This window comes from Epargyreus clarus, unplaced genomic scaffold (assembly GCF_041222505.1).
Source record: "Epargyreus clarus isolate Ecla_fem2 unplaced genomic scaffold, WU_Ecla_fem_2.2 ptg000004l, whole genome shotgun sequence".
Taxonomy (NCBI): Eukaryota; Metazoa; Arthropoda; class Insecta; order Lepidoptera; family Hesperiidae; genus Epargyreus; species Epargyreus clarus.
Window position 1 is genome coordinate 14859923 of NW_027332212.1, and position 26784 is coordinate 14886706.

At 35.5% G+C, this 26784-nt stretch overlaps 1 protein-coding gene across 7 annotated transcripts in view; it reads left to right on the forward strand.

Moving 5' to 3' along the window:
* Positions 1 to 19365: 19365 nt before the first annotated feature.
* br (broad-complex core protein) overlaps positions 19366 to 26784 on the forward strand; it is a 144581-nt gene continuing 137162 nt past the window's right edge. Inside the window, exons 1-2 of one of the 7 annotated variants that reach the window (XM_073093542.1) lie at positions 19366 to 19492; positions 19809 to 19975. The gene's annotated coding sequence lies outside the window, so the exon portion shown is untranslated. Of the gene's footprint in view, positions 19980 to 26784 lie in introns of all 7 variants that reach the window. The other 6 variants (XM_073093541.1, XM_073093544.1, XM_073093540.1 and 3 more) reach the window with 6 other exon arrangements.

Below are 26784 nucleotides of genomic sequence, written 5' to 3' on the forward strand. Positions count from 1 at the left end.
GAAAATGGTTCAATGTTTAAATAAGTGCTAACGTTTTAGTATCGTGGCTTACCTAAGATGTATTTGACAAACGCGAAATTTATAATGAAGACCTTGGGGCCTACCACTGACTTTTAAAAACCATCATAGTTCAGGAAAGTTTTATTTCAATATTGCATCGAAATTAATTATTTATAAATTTAATCGAAATATGGTACGAAATTTCGATGTATGATTAAAATAATATTGTTTTTAGAGATGGTAGTAACCCCACTGCGCGGCGTAGCGGTTTCGTTTTGTCATGTAATGGGTTCCTGGTTTGATCCTCGGCTATACTGATATGAAGACTAAATGCAGCTATTTTATGATGGTTCAAGTTCAAAACAAAACTTAAAAACTTAAGTTTTGTCAATAAAATTGAATGTATTTTATCTCATTAGTGTCAAAAATGTAAAAAAAAAAAATCTTGAAGGTACCGTGAAGTCTACCAATACGCACTTGGCCAGCGCGGTGGCCTATGGCCTAATCCTTCTCATTCTGAGAGGAGACCCGTGCCTAGCAGTGGGACAGTAATGGGTTGATGATGATATCTCATTAATGTCACACCACCTGTATATTCATTCTGTAAAATAAAATGTCTATATACTTAATCTATACGAAAATCTGATTTGAAAAATCCCTTCGGAAGGTGACAACTTAACCATTCAATGTTTATAGCGGGAATCACAATAAACTAGACCCGGACGTTCAACCCTTCGCCCTCATCCTTTTATCCGTTTGTCATGATCGGGGATCTTACAATAAGGGACGATTTTCCGTAAAGAAGTAATAAAATACAATAGCAATGCAACTCTTTTGTGTGAATTCATGTTAAACAGGGTTATATCCGATCTTGATATGATCGTCTATATGTCTATATGCCTTTTTTAATTTAAAGTAATACGTACATGGATATAGAGACCATCGATTAGTGGTAAGAGATCACTGCAGCCTTTGGACGTCTGCAATCAATTTCAAACTCTCTTGCCAAAAACGACGGTAGTACATCTAGAGTCGAACCACGTAGGTTCTTGTGAAACTAACTTCACTCAATAAGTATAACTAACTTCTTATCTAATCCTAAAAATTCTAGGTCTATGAATCTAACTATGTCGTGCCGGGTACAGTTACGGGCGGTGTGCTGTGGCATGGCGCCGCTCGCTGCGGCGGGGATGGCGGTGGGACGTATTTAGGAATATTTAAATTAAAAAAATATATCGCCTTTGCCTTGAAACGAGTGCGTTCTTAGCTCAAGATATAATTCAGTCAAGAATAGGGGCGCACCCACTTAACCAAAAAAGAAGAGCGCCAATACAAGAAGAGATATTTTGTCAAAATATTGTACAGGAAAAATTACTTTGTCTGATACGGTCGGTGTCTGTACCTTTAATGCCTGTAGATGTAATTTTCAGCAGTAAGGTCCGTAACCTATTTATCATCACGCGTACACGGCGCTTGTCTGAATCGTCTTAATTGATTCGTTAATTGAATGAAACTCGATACTACAAGTATACAGTTCGTCAAATCATACGGAGCTCGTATCTTTGGAAGGCGAATTGAAATGTAACCCCAAATACAAGTATCTACACAGACATTTAGTTTATAGGGCACCCGTTGATTTTTTTAATTATATAGGAGCAGTCGAGCATGCAGTCCACCTAATGTTAACTGGCTACTGCCGCCCATGGACATCTGTAATCCGCAGATAGGGTTAGATATTCCCACCTGAGGTCGGCCACAGATGCGCCGTTACCACACCCTTCAAACCAGAATACAGCAGCGCTTAATACAGCTGTTATGAGGTAGAAATTGGTGTGGCGATGGTGCCGCCGGAATTGAACCACAAAGGGTTCTACCTTCCAAATGATACCGATGTCGATGCTGATACGCAAAACTGCTTCACGTTTATAACGTATCACGTAAAATTAGTATGGTGATGGTACCTCCCTAGTCGAACCATACTGGCTCTACCTTTAAAATTGTTTACATTGATTTCTTAAAAGTTGTCTTATTTAAGACGTGTGATACAATGAAAGAAAGAAAGAAGAAACATTTATTCGGATAATTGCAACACAAATGATATACTATAATAGAAAGGGACAAAAACAAATAAAAATAACATAAAACAAAAGAAAAAATAAATAAAACAACAGCAAAAGGACAATAAAATGTACATTCAATTATTACAATAATATGTGATGCAACGACCACGAAAAAGGACAAACTCAGCATGATCACCGTCATTTTTGTTAAATTAAAGTCCGGAATAGACCGATTTAGGAGGAGAGCTTTTATGAACCTTTTAATTTTTAATATTTGTACATAACTTCAATAGCGTGATTCAGAAATGTGTGGCGCCATCTACTGATGAATTGCGTAATATTACTACAGATCGAATAGATCTGTTAATTTTCAATCACATCCCACAACGGAAAGCCTAACCCAGCCCAAACAGGTTTTTCATCTCTAAATCAAAATTTAAAGGGTAATAAATATAAAAATACATTATAACTATTTGTTGAAATCGGTTGACTCATCTTGTCAAAACAGTACGAAGGATGTTATTTTACTTTTAAGGCATAATGGGGTCCCTTATCAAGTATTTAAAGCGGCAAAAACGTGTATTAGGACGTGCACACACACACACAAAAAGCAGCGATAGCCTAGTGGTTAAGAATCTAAGCCTCTTGATCGACGGGTCCGAGGTTCAAATCCTAGGCACATACCTAATTTTTCAAAGTAATGTGCGTATTAGAAATTAATTATCACTTGTTTCAACGGTAAGAAAAACATCGTGTAGAAACCAGAGAAATTAAAAAACAAGGTGTCTAAGGTATGAGAATTGAACTTGAAGGTGGTAGAGCCCTTTGCGGTTCGACTCCTGCGGCACAACCGCCCCATTTATTCTGCCTACTAACAGTAGTCTTAAGCGCTGCTGTGTTCTGGTTTGAAGGGTGTGGTGAGGGAGGATACTTTTCCGAGAATCGAGAATCCCTAATCCTTCTTATTCTGAGAGGACCCGAGCAAAGCAGTGGACAGTAATGGGTTGATGATGTAAACTACGCGATAAAGCACGACGCGGCTATCCCTTAAAGCTTCATTTTAACCGACTCCCCAAAGAAGAGAGGTTATCTATGCGACGCGTATTATATTATGTATTTTCTTAAAAATGAGGCTTTTAGTTTACTTTGTCCTATAATTTTCTTTCCCAGAATTTGATCCTTATAAGCGACACTATCCAATAGTGAAATAATATAGGATGTTTTTTTTTCAACATGAACTCGTTCGATTCCCGTCTAGGGAAAAATATTTTAAATTAAAGAACGAATGTTCTTTTAGCTTTTATTAAAATAGGCCTTATAACCCCTTCAGCATTCGCTAATCCTTATACGAGTAGTTTCGGATTTGACCCTGAAGGCTTATTTGAAAAATTCACCATGTATATTTAAAAACGCTACGTGTAACTGCACAGTGCGTGCTGGCTTAATGCCTACACTAACCGACAAGTCAGTGATCTAATCAAATAACCTTCAGAACTAGCGGTCAGTGGCACTGCGCGGATAGGACAGTTTAGGTACACTAAATTATGCGATACGACCCGTAGCACTACCATGAGTTTACAAAAGTATTACTCGCTAGCGACTGCGTAAAATAAATGTATGAAAAATTGTACAGCGCCTCTGGTGGTTACTCGTAGAACTAAAATCCGTAGTGACGTAACTCGATACGTAAAAAACCTATCGAAATCAAATCGCTAGCTAATGTCATTATGATCTATTGCCATACAAATTCGGTCCCATGAGTCATTAATTTGACAGACGTTGTCAAGAAATACCGTAACGATAGTAGTTATGTTATTCACTAGCAAAACGACAATAGTTTTCTATTTACCATTTCTATAGTGGCGTTTCTATGCCAACTCATGGTAATGCTACCGAGCGGCGTTTAGTTAGTGTGTATGGCATATATCGTATAGCCTATGTTAATTGATATATGGAGTAATATACCTCTATTCGACGATGTTTTTGATAAAGGGAGGAAATAACTACAAAGCTGTTTCTGTTTCATTGGAAACAGAGGACGTGTCCGTGTTACAGGGCCAGAATAGAGCCACTAAAAAAATCTTCTTCATGTATAGCTGTTATTTTGTCGAGTTAGATAATATTGAGTGTCATTTCGAAAAGATTTGTCCACCGATTGTCGTTGCTGTAGGAACAAAGCCCTATGATAAAAATGTATAGCTATCAAGAAGGGTTAATTACAAATAAAAGGGGGGATACTTTCGAAAGGTACCCGACGACGTGGGAGGACAATAAAACCCCCCCGGTGGTCGTCCTCAACGCTTGATGGAAAACTCCGGGATCTCCGACGGAACGCAACCGGAGTCTTCCAAGCGCGATGCCCCGATCGCGCTCTGCCATGGGGGAGCAGTTTTCGCTCCTCCCACACCATCTGGTGTTCACGACGGTATGCGAACACACATACCGCCGTCCTTCCCGGGGTCGCTGGCCGGGCTGTTCGAGCTCCCACTCTTGCCGCCCGCAACCCTGGAAGCCCCCTTTTAGTCGCCTCTTACGAAAGGCAGGGGATACCGTAGCCCTATTCTAGTCCCGGAACTACAGGGACAGCGTAGACTTACAATGGATTTACCAATACCATGCTACGAGGCAGAAATAGGTGTAGCGGTGGGGCGAAGGAGTGGAACCACAGAAACTTCTAGCACCTTCAAAACATAAAACATTGTAGGTATTTTTGTAATATAAATATATTACGAACTATTGTATAATAGGTACTATAGTTAACGCTTAATGTGTCATTGTATTACAATTAGTATAAGTAAAACAGTTGCAGCGAATGATCTAATCTAATAACCTCCACGTTTGGAGGTCGCCTGCATAGAATTTAAAAATAGTTATCCAATGTTAGAGTGTCACTTAAAATAAATGTTTTACTCTTAGTAATGACTTATACACACCTATAGCCATATGTTGATAGATCAGTGATAGACACTTCGTTTTTTTATCTAATTTAAGAACCAGAGACCAAATATAAGGCGCTTAAAAATTTTCTTAGTTACTTGTGCAAAAGGAATGTTTAAGGATGGAAAATATAGAAAAAAAAACTTATAGACTTCTGAGATATATTGTTCCTCTTCTGATATCTATTATCTGTAGTATCATTTCACAATTGATATATATTTGTCAGTATATAAACCGATTTCATTTTAATAAGTTAACAGTGACATAATAATTAAATAACGCATTTAGTATGATGCCAAAGACAAAGACTCTTAAAAAAATCATTTTATTTCTAATACGCACATAATCTACAAAGATGCATAATGCGTCAAATGTACCCGAGTACGCTTAGTCATCATAGTAAACATAGACACAACCTACCGCAACGAGACTGGACCTAATCGCGCGACCTTCAAACTAGCGGTCATTTCTGCCATTTTATTTCTAATACGCACATAATCTACAAATATGCATAATGCTTCAAATGTACCCGAGTACGCTTAGTCATCATAGTAAACATAGACGCAACCTACCGCAACGAAACTGGACCTAATCCGCGACCTTCAAACTAGCGGTCATTTCTGCCATTTTATTTCTAATACCCACATAATCTACAAAGATGCACATTGCTTCTAATGTACCCGAGTACGCTTAGTCATCATAGTAATCATAGACACAACGTACAGTAACGAGACTGGACCTAATCGCGCGACCTTCAAGCTAGCGGTCATTGCTGCCATTTTATTTCTAATACCCACATAATCTACAAAGATGCATAATGCTTCAAATGTACCCGAGTACGCTTAGTCATCATAGTAAACATAGACACAACCTACCGCAACGAAACTGGACCTAATCGCGCGACCTTCAATTAAAACTAGCGGTCATTGCTCCACTGCGCGACTATTTAGAACTAATGGGCAATAACATGTTTATTTTACTTTTTTATATAGAAGTAGCAAACGAGTATGCTGTCCACCTGATGGTAAATGGTTACTGCCGTTAATTGTCATCTCTAATCGAGTAATATTAGTGATATTAGTGGAAACTTTACTGATATGTGAACTAGCTATATAACCTATCTTTAAGTATCATATTGTATTGTATGTTTCCTAAATAAAAATAAAATAAAAAAAATAAAAATAAAAAAAAGTAATAAAGGTGTTAAAACCGCCACACCTATTTCTGATTAGTTTCATCAGATCAGTTTTATGCGCTATTCTGTTGGGATTTGAAGGGTGTGGTAAGGCAGACTCACTTTTCCTGAGTAACGGTGGCCACCTGAGGTTTGCCAGGAATCGAATCACAGATGCCCATGAGCGTCAGTAGCCACTTACCTTCAAATGGACTGCACGCTCGTCTGCTACTCCTGTATTATATAAAAAAATAACATTGAGGAGTCCTATCTGTGGTTGCTCGCAGATGCGCTGATAGCTGCAGCGAAGCAACTGGATCATAAAAAGTTTTATCCACTTTAGTTGTTAAACTTCGTATCAAATCTTTCGGTTAAACGGTCAAATCTTAGTAAACGGCTTCTAACTGTGGTAAAAGCCTTCTAGCTGCAGTTATCAATGGTCATCATCATCATTGTCATCGATTCATCACCGATGCTTCAAATAAATTACAATTTTGATCGGTTAAATTTCGATTCTTATTGATATCCTAACGCTGACTATTACGAACCATTACGTTATATTACTATTGACTCATACTAGTAGCACTGTTAGCTATTTGTAGCGCGAATAGACCTACCTCAACGCGGTCTAATCGTGACCTTCAATGTAGCGGTCGTTGCTCTACACAACTATTACGTACACTATGAATTATTAAACAGAATACGCGGCGCCTGGTTTTTAGAACTAGACTCACACATGCATGCAGATTTGTTTTAGGCGTTACATTAAGTATTTGGGATGTAGTTTATGATAAAATTAAGGAATTTTTTGTACATGGACTATAAAAACTACGTTAAATATGGCAGGATTAATAAACTGAGGCCTTAGAAATGCAATTGATCTCTAGGAATAACTTGAAAAAGTCAACAAAAGAAATGTCTCGTCCAGGTGGAGGACTCCGGTCGCGTTCCGTTGGAGATCCCGGAGTCCTCTACACAGCGTTGAGGATGGCCACCGGGGGGTTATAGTGCGGTAAGAGTCCCACATAACGATGTGTCGCTACCACGGCACCGGGTACCCTTTGAAGGTTTCAAACAAAAAATTATAGTGTAGTAGTAGTTCGTGTTAGATTTGTAAACATGTACACCTACCGCAATAAGACTGGATCTAATCGCACGACCTTCAGTCTAGCGGTCGTCGCTCTATTGCGCGACTATGCAAACCTAATAAACAATAACATGTTTATTTATATTTAAGTAGCTAATGAGCATGCTGTCCGCCTGATTTCGTTTATAATATAGGAGTAACAGACGTGCATACAGTCCATATGATGGTAGGTGGCTACTGCACCCCATGAACATCTGTGATCAACCCCAGATAGATTAGATTTCTACCTGCAGTCGGCCTAAGATGCGCTGCTACCTACCAGATCTAAGCTGGCATGCCTCCGGAAAGTAACTATTTACTGCCACCCATAGACATTTTTTTATAATATAAGAGTAGCAGACGAGCATGCAGTCCACCTGATGGTAAGTGGCTACTGCCACCCATGGACATCTGTAATCAACCCCAGATAGGATTAGATATTCCTACCTGAGGTCGGCCACAGATGCGCCGCTACCCCTGAGGACTAAGCTGGAACGACTCGGAAAAGTATGTCTCCCTTACCACACCCTTCAAACCGGATCACAGCAGCGCCTAACACTGCTGTTATTAGGCAGAATTAGATGTGGCGGTGGTGCCGCCGGAGTCGAACCACAAAGGGTTCTACCATCTTCCAACATCTGTAACCAACTCCATATACAATACGGGTTCTGAGGGAAGCAGCTCACACTCCCGAGCATTAAGAGTGTTGCCTAATATGTAAGTCAGCTGGTCTCCAAAATCGCAGCTAAAGCAAGTAATTTTATCTCTAATTCAATCAATTCAAATCCCTTATCTATTTGGCTTGTTGAGCCATACTCGTAGTAAACATAGTCAAATATGTTCGTTCCTATTTGAAGAGTTCTCAGGGGTAGCAAAGAATCTGTAGCCTACCTCAGATAGGAATCTAGTCTTATCTAGGATTGATTACAAATGTCCAGGCGGCCGTAGCCACTGATCATCATGTGGACATGCAGTTTATTTCCATTTTCTTTTTCTATATTAAGAAATTCTATATAAGAATATACTATGCTTATTATAAATCGACACTAACATACTATTCGTGTGAGTAGTGTTTAGTCTAATATTTTCGTAAACATAGACACAACCTACCGTAACAAGACTGGACCTAATCGCGCGACCTTCAATCTACCGGTCGTTGCTCCACTGCGCGACTATTGCAGAACTACTGAACAATAAGTCCTAAGTCCTGCTTTATTTCTAGTATATAAATGGACCTATTACGTGTCTTTGTTTGTAATATTTATTAGGACCTATTAATACGTGCAAAGCCTCCGTAATGGTGTATGATGTTTATTAGTCCATTTCGCCTAGCCTACAAAAGTAGGTATGCTATATAGGTTGTAAAGTCATTACCGCACTACTCCTTTTGTACAATAGATATAACAATGTATGATCAGGTCAGGCCGCATGGTTTGTTGTTATTGTAAAAAAAAATAGAAATGATTTTCAAAAATTGCATCCTTTAACAAAATAATTCAATGTGATCACTATAGATTAGTAAAGATACTTCGCCGCCTTGAAATTGAATAAAGCCAAACAGCTTATTAGTAAGTTCTTTTTTTTTAATTCTTGACAAATAAAAACGTTTTTAGAGAAAGTTTACGAATAAATAACTAATTCTGCATAATTTATATAATAAATAAATAATTATTTCAAATATTTTAGGGGCCTTTTAGCACGGAGACGTAGCAAAACTTTTTTACGTAACTATTTCAATTCTCAAAACTGGGTACATTTTCTTGTGAGGAGTGAGTAATCTTTACTTATCTATGGTGATCACTGAATGTGTATGACATACTAAAATTAGATTTAGCTTTTAAATCATATTTATATATTTTAGTCTTTTTACTTTATATTTGGACATTTTTATCGTTAATTTTCTTAATTCAATTTATTATTTTTTTTAATTCTCGTATTCAATCCTAAAACTGGCAATACCAATTAAAACGAATAAAGATTATAAAATAGACAACAAAAACAAAACATGACCTGGGTATTGTTAGCCTAACCTAGACCTAGACCTAACCTGACGCAACTTCCGTCCCCACTGACCTCCAGTCTAGCGGTCGTTGCCCGGTCTGACTAACACATTGTTAGTTAGAACCGTGTATTGAATAGATATGCAAATTATTTAGGTTTATGGCTGTCTATTTGAATATTAAATAAATATTACATTAATGTAAATAATAATATTTTAATATTTAAGATTAGTGCAATGTTATTGTCACTAAACTAATAGATTCACGACCAAAACGTATAAAATGTTATTATTTTTTCCTTACATTTATTTATTTAATAAGGCATACCAACTGAGTACATACATAAAATGATCTAATATTTATATAGCAATAAGAAAAAGTTTTGAATATGCATTTAGATTATAGGTTTGCACATTAGAAATAAGTTATATTAAAATCAGACGCGCTAACGTCCTAACGAAAAAGAAAATCTTACAATAAAATTTATTTACGTTTTACAAATTCGATATACTACAAACTATATTAGATCAGACATCTAAAGATATAGTGGATAATGCAAAAAAAAATACTTAATGTAATATTAAGTAATAATGCTATCGAGATTTTTTTCTTGAATTTTCCTATTGTTTCAGAAAATAGGCCAATATCAACATTCTGAAACAGTTATACTATAACGTTTCATGGCTCGTGTATTGGCTTTACATTGCTCTTTGTATGTTCTTTATCTTTACTCAGAACATTGATTACAAGATTTAAATCTTCGACCAAAATTTTAACCATATTTTTATACATACGTTTATAGTTATGTACGATACTAATATATAAAGAAATATTTTCCATATACCTTATTTATTAGAAACACCAGGGTGTGGATGTCGGCTGACTTATTTAAGAGGACATCATCTTTATCCTCAGGGGTGACAACGCTACTTCGATCTGCTTTAAGATGAAATTGCTTATAGAGGTGGAATGCTCAATTGCAATTACAAAAAATGTGTTATTTGTAAACCACATCCAATCCAACTTTATTACTATACATATAAAACCAACTATACTGATATAGAGGGGATATTCCACCCGTAAATAAATTTGGCCAAAATCACAATCAGCTAGAATGAGCGGTTTCATCGGAAAACAAAATGCAAATTTCTATTTACGTTCACTAGTTGCATGAAGTCAATGAAACCGCCGCATGACGCTCGGTAAAAATCTGGGTGCATCGTACTTCACACACGCTTACTATTAATATGCTTTACACATACATACATACCTATATGTTAGAAGCAGTGATGGGCAAGAGGTATAAAATTTCGCGATGAAAATTTGGAATTTATTAGGGTCTGATTTTCCCTACCCAATTCTTCAAATTTTCGAAGTTACAAGAACAGGTGTTAAAACGCTCAGAACGGATTTTAAAAATACCATATATTTTCCACAATAATCAACATATCCACTAATCCACTAATTTACAATTGCTACATAAAACACATTGCAAAAATCAGACACACAAAGTCGAATACACAGACATCCAGACCAAAAACAGATATTTAAATCATCATTCAGATATCTGCTTGACCGGGGATCGAACTTGGAACCAATTGCACGTGAAACACAAAAACCCCTCGTTACAACAATAAATAAAATATAGAAGATATTAGAATAAGTTTACATTATAACAATTATTTTTTCTGTTCAAAACTAACTCAATTTAGGTATTTCATATTTACAAAATTCTAACTATAAATCTATATACAATATATACAAAAATATAATTTAAACAAAAAAAGAAACAATAAAGCTTAAGGATTATTATTTATTTTGAATATCAAATTTCTAGAAAAAACACGCAAGCAAAACAACATTGCAACACAATTTTCTAGAATGACGCATACAACGAACTCAAACGTGATATACATAGAATAATGTCTGTTTGTCCGTCCGCCTAGACAAGGTTAAATAATGTTAGAACAATTTGGGGTATTATTGGCTTGTCATTGTGGTTAAGAAGGTCAGTACACGAATAGTGTAGAATCGTTAGACATAGCACAAAACTGGCGCTGTTTTCAAAACATCTGAAAGTTTCAAGTGGTTTTTATTTCAGTCAATGTTATCTAGGATGTCTTAGCTGAGGTGACTTGTCAACGTTTACGAGTCTAGATTGAATTAGTGACTATGTGATTGAATTAGTACTTTAGAATATTAAACAATTAATTTATTTACGTAATGTATGTGCAGTGCTTCAGTCTTTGAATCGAGGGGTCGCAGGTTCGAAACCAAACGTCGCGACACGACACCAAGATTTTAAAAAAATATCAATTGATTAAAAGGTAAAGCAAATTATCTTAAGAAACCTACATATGAGTGATAAAAAAGCTTCGCATAGATGTGTGTGTCTTAGTTCGCTTGTGGTAGAATCTATACACATTGAGAACATTTTAATTTTTCAAGAACTCTAAGACGTGTAGGTTTCCTCATGATGTTTCCCTTCTGGTAAAGTGACAATTAATTTGTAATATGTACCTACCTAAGTTTACTTTTGTTGTTATAGGTACTTAATATCTAATAGAATCATAATTTTGAAAAATCTGCCAAGCCTGCCTGGGATTCAAACTCGACACCTTCCGATTGTGTTCAAATTTCGAACCACTAGCTGTGTCGTAAAATTAATACTCAATTGAACAATTTTCGCCTAATTCTGTACATGCAACAACGTTCACGAGTTTCCCGACCCGGCATGTGTGATTGAACTCACACGTAGATCGTAATATTTAGAGGCCCCATGTGCAATGAACTGAGTGCTAACAACCCGTATGATTATGTTATTTAAAACACCCAACTGTTAAAAGCTTTTCCTGAATATGGTTACTTCATTTGTTTTATTTGTCGTTTTTGGTCAGATGGTTTGATTCTGGTATCAGTGCCTAGACATTTTTTGTCTAAAAACGCGATAAGAGATGTTCTGGTTTTACGTGATAAGAGAGGCATTGATACGAGGCGTTACAACTTAGTCGTCCAGGGTAGCAACGCATTTGTGGTCTACGATAGATAGGATTGTTATGCTATCTATGGTTGATTTTCAATTGTGATGAGTAGATTTTCATTTTCGACGGTGACCACTTACCATCGAGCGGACTACATGCTCGTTTGCTACTTTATTTTATAAAAAAATATCTGTGAGAACATTATCGAGAACAGTAATGAAGATTTTCATTAATAATAAATTACACTTAGAACGGTTGATTCTTAATACAACAGCTTAAAATGTAGTTACGGTAAATTCAAAATATTTTTAACTTTTATAGGCACAAATTGGCTGCAGGCTCAATATTTTTATACCCTACTGCTCAGGGCCCACAAGTAAGGGACATCTAATGCGTACTGAAGGTGATAGAGCCCTTTCTAGTTCGACTCCGGAGTCACCAGCGCCGCACCTACTTTTTCCTAATAATAAAAGTGTCAAGCCCCGTTGTATTCTAGTTTGAAAGGTGTATAATGGATACTTACTAATCTGAGACGTTCCAACTTTTACCTCAGGGGTAGCAGCGAATCTGTGACAGACCTCAGATAGGACTCTTATCTTACTTGAGGTAAACCTCAAGATATCCATCTTACAGATATCCATGGGCGGCAGCAGCAACCAATAATTAGGTGAACTGTATGCTCGTTATACTATATACTTGTGCTTTTTCACTTGTGCAAATGCTTTTAAACGTTAAAAGTGTTAGCTCAAAGTTACAAGATAATGTAATGGCAAGCACAAAAATAGAAACAAAAATCGTAACCCAACTAAAACCTAAAACAAACGTCAGTATAGAACGTTTTTCAAATTAATTTCATGGAGCAAAAAGACATGGTCCCTAAAACCAAATGTCCCAAACAAAAGGTGTCTACGAACCTGCGCCGGCGCAGTGCGGCTGTGTGCGTTGCCACAGAGTGACGGAAAATGTATAGAAAGGCCTTTTGGCCTTTGGTATTTCGTACAACCTATTAGCTTATTAGTTGAAAGTAAGTTAGCCTATTATTAGTTGAAAGTGGTAGAACCCTTTGTGGTTCGACTCCGGCGGCACCACCGCCACAACTATTTCTGCCTAATAACAGCAGTATTAGGCGCTGCTGTGTTCCGTTTTGAAGGGTGTGGTAAGGGAGACATACTTTTCCGAGGCGTTCCAGCTTAGTCCTCAGGGGCAGCGGCGCATCTGTGGCCGACCTCAGGTAGGAATATCTACTCCTATCTGCGGTTGATTGCATTGATCTTGGGCGGCAGTAGCCACTTACCATCAGGTGGACTGCATGCTCGTCTGCTACACCTATCTTATAAAAAAATAGCCCTCCATTATTTTGACATTTGAGACAATTCCAGATAAGTTGGGACTATTGTGCTACTTTTAAGTAACTTCAAAAAGCAAGGATCTTTTATTATCAGAAATATTGTATTTATTATAATATGTAGTTTCTATTTAGACTTTTTCTTATACCTTATTAGCTTTAAAGTATTTATTATTTAGTATGCTTAATGCATCACTTTTACAATTGTCAAGTTTCAACTTCAATCATAATGGTTAACATAAGAACAGTAACAAGCACCTTTTAGTGGAATTAGAGTAATAAATACATTGTATACGTTGAAAATTTCATACAACTTTGCACTCAGGACCTTATCAAAATTCTTTTAGAGCTCTGACCCGTCTGCGGGCAGATTTCAATTCTATGGCAACATTGCTGTAGTTATACGTTGGATCGTCCTTTTTCTAACAAGGGCGAGCGGCCGACAACCCTACGCCATCGATCTAATGCGCACACGCATGCATACGTCTCTACGGCTCTTTGTATGGGACTTGTTTCGCGATTAGCTCGCTACAGGGCGTTTTTAAATTTGGAATTACTGTTTTATTGCGTCATCTTGTCTATGGTTTGTTAGCGGCCATTCTAATAATGTCAATTTAGGAAAAAAATACGAAATAGACAATTGGTAGATCTATAGTTAATGTTTAAAGTACTTGCGAAAATATAATTGAGTTAATATTCATAAATTATCATATTTTTGTTTATGGTATAAAGTTGGCTGCCATATTTTTATCAAAACAAAAAAGAAATATAAGGAAAAATTAACAAATTGTATGTACATCTATACATGTTAATTTTTTGCACAGTTCAAAGTACTTGTTGGGAAAAAATAACTTTGATTTAAGACTTGACCGATGTGACTTTAAAATAATAGAATAAAGATTCCGTTCAAGAAATAAAACATGAAATAAATATATTTAATTTGTTCATGTATAAATTTATTATGAAGTTAAATAATTTATAAATGTATGAAGTAAACAATATATACATTTTTTTTAGAAGTCTCGACTCAGATGTAGGCGAATCGGTAGTAATAATGGCGTTCACGGGCTTACACCAAGTGAAATATTATTATTAAGATTATTATTGGCTGAATAATAGATTAGTAAAGATACTTCGCCGCCTTGAAATTGAATGAAGCCACAAACGGTTTATTAGTAAGTTCTTTTTTTGAATTTTTGACAAATAAAAACATTTTTAGAGAAGATTTACGAATAAATTACTAATACCTACTGCGTAATTTACATACAAAATAAATAATTATATCAAATATTTTAGGGACATTTTAGCACGGAGACGTGGCAAAACTTTTTTACGCAACTATTGCAATTCTCGAAACTGGGTACATTTTCTTGTTAGGAGTGAGTAATCTTTACTAATCTATGGACTGAACACATGCATTATACTTGACAAAGAAGCTTATTTACAAATTGACACATCATAGGATTTAGCGGGAAAAAATTTAATTAAAAAATATAATGCAATTCCCAAATGGAACACTTAAAAACAATTTTTGGGTAATAGCACATTTTTGTCACTAAAATTACATTAAAAGTTTTAAAAGCAAAAAGCACAGCATATTCCCCTTTGCCTAATAAATTTTGTCTTATGTTTTCTAAAAATAAAAACAACAATTATGCTTATTTTAACACCTAAAATGTTTTAGGCATAGTAATTATAACTTTTTTAGACCGCCATAGAGTTATAATTATTTAATATTTATCATCTCTAAAAACCGACTGAAATAAATAATTATGTCGTAATTTTATGAAAATAAACACAAGATTTATGAAACAGAATTAAATGTTTTTATAAAAATTAAATTTGAGGGTTGCAAAATGCATTAGCAATATTAGCATTTAAGATGTTCAATAAGTTTTAATGACTGCTATCCACTAATAATTATCTTACCGCCCTAGAACATCGGTAACCAGTTTTGTATAGAGCAGTCCTATCTGAAATCGATCACAGATGCGTCTCCTAGGGGCACCTTAAACTGCCAATTCCCTTTAACTTATCTTTCAAATCAAAATATAACAGCTCTGATGCAGTTAAGATGGTAGAACTTTTGTAGTTCGATTCCTAAGTCACCACCGCCACATTTATATCTGCTTATACCAGCAGAGTCAAGCGCTGCTGTGTTTTGCTTCGAAGGGTGTGGTTGCGTATTAGTCAGAGGCGTTCCAATGTAGCTTTCAGGGGTAGCATTCTGTGGCCAACCTCAGCTAATCTATACAAATATTATAAAGAGGAAAACTTTGTTTGTTTGATTGTAATAAATAGGCTCAAAAACTACGGTACCGATTTGAAAAATTGTTTCACCATTCGAAAGCTACATTATCTACGAGTAACATAGGCTATATTTTATATGAAATATATTTGATAAATAGATTTTGAGTCGGTACAAAGTTTGCCGGGTCAGCTAATAATATATATGGCAATGGCCACTTACCATCAGATAGATTGTATGCTCGTTTGATACTTCAATATAATAAAAAAATACTACGAAAAAATATATTTATTTTGTATAGGCCTACAAGAGCACTTATAAATTGTCAGTTGCAATATTTTACCGGATCGGAACACTACTGTTATTCCAAAAATATACACACTACCCCCACGTCTTTACACCCTAAATATTAATATTCCTACCTTTCTATTTTCTGTCACAACTTTTTAGTAGCCTACTTTCCACAGAATTAAGCAATATTTCAAGCATGTTCAAACTATTTACAAATTTACGCGTAAATATCGCTCGCACTAAAAAATAACCTATTTTTCGAAAACACTTTACCATTTTCCGGGGCACTAACTTTGCAATACGGTTAAGGGTATGTAAACATGTAATTGTGAAAGTACAAAGCTACGTTGGTAACTTTTATTTGTATTTATTGTTGTTGATGGTGGATGGTTAAAATCATAATAAAATTAACAATATATACGTGAAATGTTTCAAAATTATTTTCAATTCTAATTAAGCTTGAACTTTATCATTATAGAATGTAGGCAATTACGCATTCTTTTAAAAATATCTTAAGATATTATTCTTATAAGTAATCTCAAAAATACATTCTTTTTAATTCCCCATTTTTTTTAATTTGAAAAGACTTACCATTTTTTTCAAATTACTTACTTACTAGCATCATAACAAAACAAAAATCTTAACTTTTTTAAATACTGAATTTTTTAAAATTAAAATCTCAAATGTTTGAAAACTACTAAACCAATTTTGTCGAAACACGAGGATTTTTGAGATCTTCAAATAGTACATAACAACTTATATAGCTTTATTTATAGTATACTGACCTTATCTGTGTCACAACAAAAACATAGAGATGACCATGTCATCGAATAAATATTATTTGATATTTAATATCGACTGATATCAGTCGACTATCATCCTGTATCAGTCGTCCTTCCTCACTATCTTCCTGCGGGCTCGGTCAGGGCTGGATAGTTTCAAAGGGCCGTTTTTGTCCTATTTTTGGGGCACCTGTGGTCCTGACGACCTTTTCCGCTCTTTTTACTTCAGTTTTATACTTGAACCTTTTTTAAGCGTCCTAATTAGTAAAAGGTCATAAATAATGTTCGGGCCGCTTGTTCAGTAGAGGAGGTATTTTTATAAAGCTTTAGAAAATTGTACCTATTTTTTATTATATTCATCTTTCCCTTTGATTTTATGAAAGAAAGCGTTAAATCTTAACGGGAAAACGTGTGTGCTTTTACCCGATGATAAGTGGTTATTTGAACCATTAGATATTTCTGAATCAATCTTAAATACCTATAGGATTTTAAAATATTAGTTGCGACAAAGATTTGGACTAAGTAGGGGCGCAGGAACGCATAGTCTAATATCCTCAATAGCGTTTATTGTCCGATTTAAAAGGTATGGTAAGAGACACGTACTTATCCGAGGCGAAGTTGTCCTAAAGGGTAGCAACGCATCTGAGGCCGACCTTAGATTGGAGGACTATAAATTTATTTAGGGCTGATTATAAGTACATGAGTAGCCACTTACCATCAGGTAGACTGCATGCTAGCTTGCTACTTCTATATTATTAACAAAGAGGTTATTAGGCAGAAAAATATACATGCCATTGGCACATAAAACGACACCAACCACTTAGAGTTCTACCACGTTTAAAATATATTAAATAGTTTTCTTATCACTTTAAGTATAACAATATTTAAAAATATTTTTATACATACTATTTATATACTTTCATAATTATAATACAACGATAAATCACATATACAAGTAGGTAAAATTTCTATAAATTCCTTATCATTAGTTATAAGTATCTAGTCTATTTTTTCCTAGCTCCGTTTTGTCTCATAAACTGAGTTTTTTAGTGTGTTCAACAATGATTCTGCGCATAATATCTATTGCGCATGAAAATAACATTATAAATAGCCTGAGAGTTACCAATATACGGATAATTATAAAAATAAAAGTGTATTACCCCATTTATATGATTGTAGCAGCCACGAGCATGTAACCTGATGGTTAGTGGTCACTGCCGCCCATTGGTGTTTGTAACCAACTTCCTATATAACAAATGTTCTATCTGAAGTTGATCACACATACCTTGCTATTCCTGAAGTCTAAGTAAGTGTCATATGTAAGTAACGGTATTGCACCCTACCACCGAAACGCAAGAATTGCTTCAAATTTAGGTGCTTGTATAGTAGATAATGTTTTATAAACATCTAGAAGCTTCCATCAAACAACACCGTAGAAGCATGGTGGAGCATGCGTCACACTACTTTAAATATTCACTTCATCTGGTGTATTGCAAGCTTCAATCTTAAAAAAATATAAAATATTTTCACGATGTTTCATAGTTGAAGAAAATGATAACTAACTTCAAATACGCACATATCTCCAAAAAAATGTATGTGTGGATTTGAACCCCAGACCTCCAGCGGTAATCCCACTGAGCCATCACGATACTTCAATAAAAATAAATGCATCACCATAATATATTCAGATCGCCTCGCTCGACAAATAAACATAACTAACTAACATAGATGGCTTTGAATTGTTCATAGGTCACCTAGAAGACGTGGGAAGGTGCTTGCTCCCAACCGATATAATAGTCCCCGATGTACTCCTTCCGTTGACAAATCTAATTGACTCACGAATCTAATGTCCAATGAAAATAGTAGAATGGGACCGAGTGGAGAGAATTGTCATTCGATTCAAATTTAAAGGACAATCGACGTAATTGTTCCAAAGATGAATTCGATCGCGTGTCGACAGTTTAAAAAATAAACTTATTTAAAATACGAACGAACCACGCAGTATGTGTACAAGAAACGTTCACATCCGGAAGTTTACAATATGCCCGCGGAAAACTCTTTCTTTTTTCGGATTCAAAAACAGAATTTGACGTTTTTAAATGCGCCCGCGCCGAAACGGCCAAACAACGGAACGCTCGATAACCAAACACAGCTTCTGTTGCCGGAGCGATGCTGAACGTCAAAACGGATCCTTTTAGCGAAATTAGTCAGAGTTCCCGAAAAACTCGGCCGTCGACCCCTCAGGGCAACACCTAAATATTTTAGTCTCGAAAAAAATCTGCATGTTTACATAACACGCCGAAATTTTAAAGAAACAGCTCCGAAGGGCCACGCGGACGCACACATGCAGAAATTTCGTCGGTGCCGCCTGTGTGAGTGACACACACACGGAGAAGACATAAAAATGCCCAATCGGTACATGTCGCACCACTACAATGAAGGGACGCCGTAAGTCGCATACAAGTGCATAATTCGGCCGAGATGCAAAAAAAAATATTTGGCAATGCGGCCCCTACGCGCCCGCCAGTCGCCCGCCCGACAGGGTTAGGTTAGGTTAGATTTTTTGGCTCAAAACGCTCGTTGGAGATTTTTTGAAAAGTATTTTATGTCTACATCACTAGGAAAAGGCGTCCTTCCTGCCAGCTTTATTAGCGCGCCAGTTCGTCGCAATTTTTTGAATAATAAAGATCTCCGACCGCGTCGGCCAACTCTAGTCGGATTCCAATTTGATTTTGAGTCGGTCTAATAGATAAATAATATCATTTTATTTTTATTTTCATATTTTTTTCAAAAATTTTCGCAACGAGCGTTTTGTTCTAAAACGTGGGGACGGGCGAAGTATTTTTAAATCTGCCATTTTTCAGACATTTACGATGATGGCATAAATTATAACAAATAAAGTATTCAAGATATTTTTCTTTTTGATTTTACAAAGACTGTAGCAGTGCCTGGTGTCGTGTTGTGATTTATTTTATTACGATTATTTAGAATTTTTGGTTGGACATTTGTGTTTTTCGGTTGATTTTATTTGGTGAGTACGTTTTATTTTCTTTATTTTCAGTTCTGCATGCATTTTGTTTTATTGTTTAGTTATGTTATTGTCACTTTATTTTACACCGACGATTCTATAAGTATCATTTTGCCGCGTATTTATCACAAAGATATTTGAAGCCGTTTTTAAAGTTTATAATCCGACACAGCGTAAATCAGTTTTTATACAGAAGTAACACACAGTATAAATTTTTAAAATATATTTTCGAAAAGCGGGCTAGACATTAGACACAAGGACACGTCGTCCAGTGACGTCAGCGTCACTAGGAACTGGCGAGAAAGGCCGCCATTTTGCTTTTGTTTTTTTCGCAAAGCCTATAAAGTGCGCGGGCGCACCCCGCCTCGATGCAATGCGATCATTTAATAATCGAAATGAAATATTAAATAGACGTATCCCTTTTCAACTAACTCAATAATGTTACTTTTTAAGAGTCTAAATTTTTGAATTTATTGCGGTGTGAAGAGTATTATTAAATAGATTTATTGAATTATTTTTATAAAGAGATCTTTGTGTGTAATGTGTATGATCTTTATTTTGATTATAGTTATCATAAATACTAAACTTAATTAAACAACTAAGTTTATTATTGAATAAGATGCATTTATGAGAAGTTGAATAAACTATTAATTTATTCTCGTTTTGGGGTAACCGAGTTTTGTTGCAAATGGCGTACATGTCCTTTGAAGGGTAATAAATATTAACTAAGTAAGTATAATGAATATAGTGAGTTGATGTTCATTCGACGATTTCTGGTGACTTAATATTCGACTATTAATCGAAATTTGCTCTGTTATCATTATTAAGGTTAATTTTGAGGTTTCTATTTATAACACTCAATGACTGATTACCAAGTAAAAATGAAAGAATATTGTCAAACATACAAAAGAGAGAATATACCAAATATTTTTGTCAATATTCAATGTAGATAGATGATAATAATTTTAATATTAAATTTCCTATTTTAATAGACCTTATACTGGTGGAATCATAGTAAATAGTCCATGCAAACGTTTTGTAGAGCATCACTTGAGATAACTATAATACGTAGCAACGTATTTAGAATTCAAGAGAAAGTTTTTCCCATTTAAAAGTTATTTAAAAAAACTGTATACACTACATATAATAATTACACTATCTAATATAATTCTGTTTCTTTATTGTCAAGTCGCGCGTTTTAACTCTACAGGGAATTCTAGGATAGGGATTTGAGTACGAGAAGTTATCGTTCTGAGGTATTTATAACATCTTTCCATGCTACTAAAAAAACATTGCTTTTTAAACTTTTTAGCATACAAAAATGCAGTCCACCTGATGGTTAGTGGTCACTGCAGCTAAACTTCTATGATTAACTTCAAACATGATTATAATCTAGTTCAGACATGAATGGATTGCTGTTTCTTAGAACTAAGTTGGCATGTAGGTAAGTATATTTCTCATATCCAGAATACAACAACACTTTACTTTGCTGTTATAAGGAATAGATAAGGCGGCGGCCCTTTAGCAGATGAACTACAAAGTTCTACTGACTTTAGAAATCAAGCTGGCAATGCATTATCTCCTGTAGTGTTATTCAAAGGCTGGTATATTACTACATATTAGTTTTAGCTTTTAAAAAGTCAATTCTAATGTAATTAAATTTTCTGCGTTTATTAAAAAATAAAACGAAATGTAAAAATCTTTAAATGTAGTGTTTTACTAATTCAGTGTGTTTCATTTACTTTAGCCAAAGTAAAACACTTTCTAAATTTCACGCAATAAAACGAAAACGCAGGAAAGTTTGCATTTTGCATTCGTGTGTGCATTCTGCAAACATTGTTTGCACATAGAACATTTGCACAGTTGATTTTTAAAGTATAACGCTTGGCGATCGTGTACTACCTTTTTATAATATAGGAGTAGCAGACGAGCATGCAGTCCACCTGATGATAAGTGGCTACTGCCGCTCATGGACAACTGTAGTCAACTTCAGATAAGATTAGATATTCCCTACCTGAGGTCGGTCACAGATGCGCCGCTACCCCTGAGGACTAAGCTAGAACGCCTCGAAAAGTTGGTCACTGCTGTGCATGAACATCTGTAATCAACTCAATATAGGAATGGCCTTTTACCTCAGTTTTGAACGTGTCTACTAAGTTGAAATTCTTGTCTGTCTGCCACCTCATATCTCTTCCTTAACATATCCTTTAAACCAGATCCTAACAGCACTTAACGTGGCTGTTATTAGACAAAAATAGATGTAGCTGTGGAGCCTTCAGAGTGGAACCAAGTGTGCTTGCTACCTTTACAATTATACACTTTCATGCGTATATACAAAAATAAGGAAAGTATTATGTATTCGGGAATCTACTTTTGTCTACATTATTTCCAATATATTAAGAGATCTAAATAAGATTCCTACATTAGTCTTGCATCTACAAACTAAGTTGGTACGCCAGGTCAGAATGCTTCTCTCCTTTAGTACACCGGCCAAACAAAGCACATACAGTGGCGATGGCACCTCTGGCGTCTTATCACGAATGTCTACCAACTTCAGACCTTCAAAAAGTTCAAACTCTACCGATAGAGTCTTGAGATATATCAGTACGCTTAGTATGAGGTTTTATGTTTTGACAAAAATGACTGTTGTTGTTTACGTATTTCCCATATATTTCCAATCAGTTCTGATACAATCCGCAAGGGGTGCTGATTGGAAATGTATGGGCGAATACGTAAACAAATACCAAAACAGCAATGTTTGTAAAAACGTAAAAACTCATACTAAGGGTACTGGGCGTATCCTGCGCTTCTGTACCTGATTTACATTAGAGTAAGCAGACTTAGATCCACGGGCCCGATACGAGGTTAACCACCTCTTCAAAATTAACATGAATAGGACATAAAGGTTAATAATCTCTAAGACATCCTTCGGATACAAAAAAACATTAACATTGCTTATTTAAAGTACTCAGATTTAAGTATAAGTTACTCGTACATCAAAAAGTATGGTAATTTAAAATGGCGGTGTTTATAAAAAGATATAAGTATTTATCAAGCTATTCTAATGGTATGGTAGTCTAATGGTTGATACGAGGTCTCCCAGTACAGAGATCTGCGGTTCAAACTCAGACTGATTTTTCAAAGTTATGTGCGTATCTTCGATCAACAATACCAATCGAAGGTGCGTATTGTAAATTCATTGTCACTAGTTTTATCCTGCATGCATACATGAGATAATTAAAAAAAGTCAAGGGTATGTGAACTACCAATTGGCCAGCGTGGCGGAGTGTGGCCTAATCTTTATCTACCTTTATGGTGGTAGAACCCTTTGTGGTTTGACTCCGGCAGCACCACCGCCACACCTATTTCTACCTAGTAACAGCAGTGTTAGGCGCTGCTGTGTTCCAGTTTGAAGGGTGTGGTAAGGGAGACAGACTTTTCCGAGGCGTTCCAGCTTAGTCCTCAGGGGTAGCGGCGCATCTGTGGCTGACCTCAGGTAGGAATATCTAATACTATCTGGGGTTGATTACAGATGTCCATGGGCAGCAGTAGCCACTTACCATAAGGTGGACTGCGTGGTCGTCTGCTACTCTTATATTATAAAAAAAATACCTAAGATGAGACCCACACCCCGCATCGCTCAGCAATGGATTAATGATGGAAAAGCGCCTACTTTTAATTATTTTTTATCCAAGCGAGTTATAGATGCACTTTATCAAAGATATATCTTAACTCTAGGATATCTATGATAATTTTTATCCAAGCGAGTTATAGATGCACTTTATCAAAGATATATCTTAACTCTAGGATATCTATGATTACCTCATCGTATGTACCATAGACATACACAAACACTTGAAGGAAGTAGAACTCTTTGTGGTTCAACTAGCGGCATCACCGCCACACATATTTCTTCCTATTAACAGTAGTGTTAAACACAGTTGTGTACTGATTTGAGTATGTGGTAAGGAAGACGTACTTTTTCGAGGCGTTCCAGCTTAGTCCTCAGGTAGCAAAGCATCTGTGGACCACCTCAAGTAGGAGTTTAATCTTATGTGTGGTTGATTACAGATGTCCATAACGATTCAGATGATCCATGATTAAATTTGATGACTAGAGTAGTAAATAGAAGTGCAATATGCAGATTACAGATAATTTTCGTAAATATTTCCATATCCTAAATATATATAACTCAAAGGTGACTGACTGACGTAGTGATCTATCTACGCACAGCCCAAATCACTGGACGGATCGGGCTGAAATTTGGCATGCAGGTAGATGTTATGACGTAGGCATCCGCTAAGAAAGGATTTTGGTCAATTCTTCCCCCAAGGGGATAAAATAGGGGATAAAATAAGGGATAAAAAATTTACTTCATAACGCGCGTGAAGCCGCGGGCTAAAGCTCGTACTTAATATATTTCATTTTTCGATTTTCTACACCAACTCCATCCTAAACTAACGACTTTGGATACACAGAGACGGTTCTTCCTATCTGTACATTTCGTACTCAAAAGTTGCAGTACTAATCATAGGCATGAATAGCATGGAAAGCCAGTTTTCTAGCACAAATAAAAATACCTTAAGTTTACGTAAAGCTTCTAAGAGCACCCTTATGAGCTTTTTCAAAGCAAATAATGTAGGACTTCGAGTATTTTGAGCGATAGAATAGTAATATTCAGATATTATAAATAAAACTGAAATTAAAGTGTCTTTTTAAATTTTCAAAATAACTAACACCTAAAATTATTATGAACTTAATTTATTTTTCGTCCCATAAGATAAACCTGAAAACGGCTGAACTAATTTTCACAGAACTTTTAACCAAAGTGAAAATATTTGCTTGCGTAAAAATTAAAAGTAATACTACCGAAATAAAAAGATGGTACAATTAATATAAGATTGATACTTAATTGGATAAATAATAAGAAATTTCATCGAATGCGAATCGAACAGTTAACATCAGCTTTGGCTTACATTTTTAGAAATCTGTAAGAACATAACCTACATGCATCTCAAAACGTAGTAACATGTGAATGATTTGCCGTCTTTATCACACGTCGACAACCGAGACACGCTGTGTAACCGAGTCGACCAATATGATGCAAATACCTACAGGATTCGCGACACTGTGTCGAGCACGATCCCTGTTGGAAAACAGTGGCCTAAAGAGTGATAGGTGTATAGTAATCTCCTTTTGATTTGCAAAGACGTGCGTTCTTAACACAAAGAGTTATAGTGTATTATAGTTTGTGCGCGCCAATGATGTTTTTCTTCGTTTTATGGAACGCTTCCTACGTTCCGATCGTTGATGTACATTCTTGTGATTGTATGTAGTTTTTAAGTGTCCTAGAATATTTGAGTACGTGTCTCTTAATACACGGGTCTTATATTGTTATCCCTTACAAAATAAAATACGAGTATATTTATCATATCAATATTCCATCCACTTAGAGTTATCTATATAAAAAGCCAAAATAAAAAGGAATTAACCTTGGCATATTTCATTCAGATATTTTTAAGGTTGAACAAAGATGTACCTGAATTAATAAATGCTTTATTTTTATTTCAATTCTAATACTTACCTACATTTAAAATTATATATATTTATACTGTAAAAGGGTGTCTAGGTACTAATATAAGATAGCTACTAATATAAGAGCTACTAATAATATAAGATAGCTACTATAATAAGAGATATAGCTACTAATATAAGATGACTTTCTCACTTGATGCCTTTGCCTACTGCTCTTGAGGACTGAATTACGATTACCAACTCTGCCCTCTGGTGACGTATTGAAAATCTTAGATATATAATATTTCGTATCAATTACAGATGTACATAGGTGACAGTAGTAGCCTCTTTCTTAAACAGACGGACTACATATTCATTTTCTACTATATCTTATATATAAAATCCTAGTGTCACAATGTTAGTTACCGTACTCATCCGAAACGGCTTTACCGATTTTCACCAAATTTTATATGCATACTCAGTAGGTCTGAGAATCGGCTACTATCTATTTTTCATATCCCTAAGTGATAAAGATTGTTCACCCTTAACATTTTTTTATTTATATGGCAACACAACGTTTGTCGGGTCAGCTAGTAATATATAAACATCTCCATTACACAAGCAATATACTCCAAACTGAAACTCATTATATAAGTAAGATAAGTCATACAAAAGACGTTTAAGTGCACAAGGTGTTCGGTTCGATTCTAGCTGGTATCGTGCGATAAATCTATGGATGCTTCCGTAATGCTACACGCACGGCGAGGTCGCCCGGTGCTGCATTCTCTACACGCATAAACGTGGGCTAGCTGGCCCACTGTTGGGCAAAAAAATTTTTTATAGAAATACAATTGTGAAGTGTACGGCTGTAGAGTAGAGATGGTGGTAGAGTGTCGGTACGTAGTCTCACGTTTGAAAAATATGATTGGTAGGTACTTAGTCGAATGGGTACAAAAATGGACAGACAAAATTGTATGCAAGTTTCTAAGTATATTTTTATAAATAGTTTTTTATGATATAAATTATGAATTTTCTATTTAGAAATAAATACTTGTCCACTAATTATAATTTAAATCATCTTATTTAATGATTACAATATTATTTCATATTTGAGTGATACTTACGTTTACAGAACCAACACAATATTGATTTATATGTATTGGTTGATAAATTGTAGTTATATACATTTTAAATTCAAGTAAAATTTCAATTGCGGCTTAACAAAAGAGTTCTTCATTTTTACCCATTTGAACTGTTAACAAAATAAATAAATCGATGTATTATCGGAGAAGTCAGCA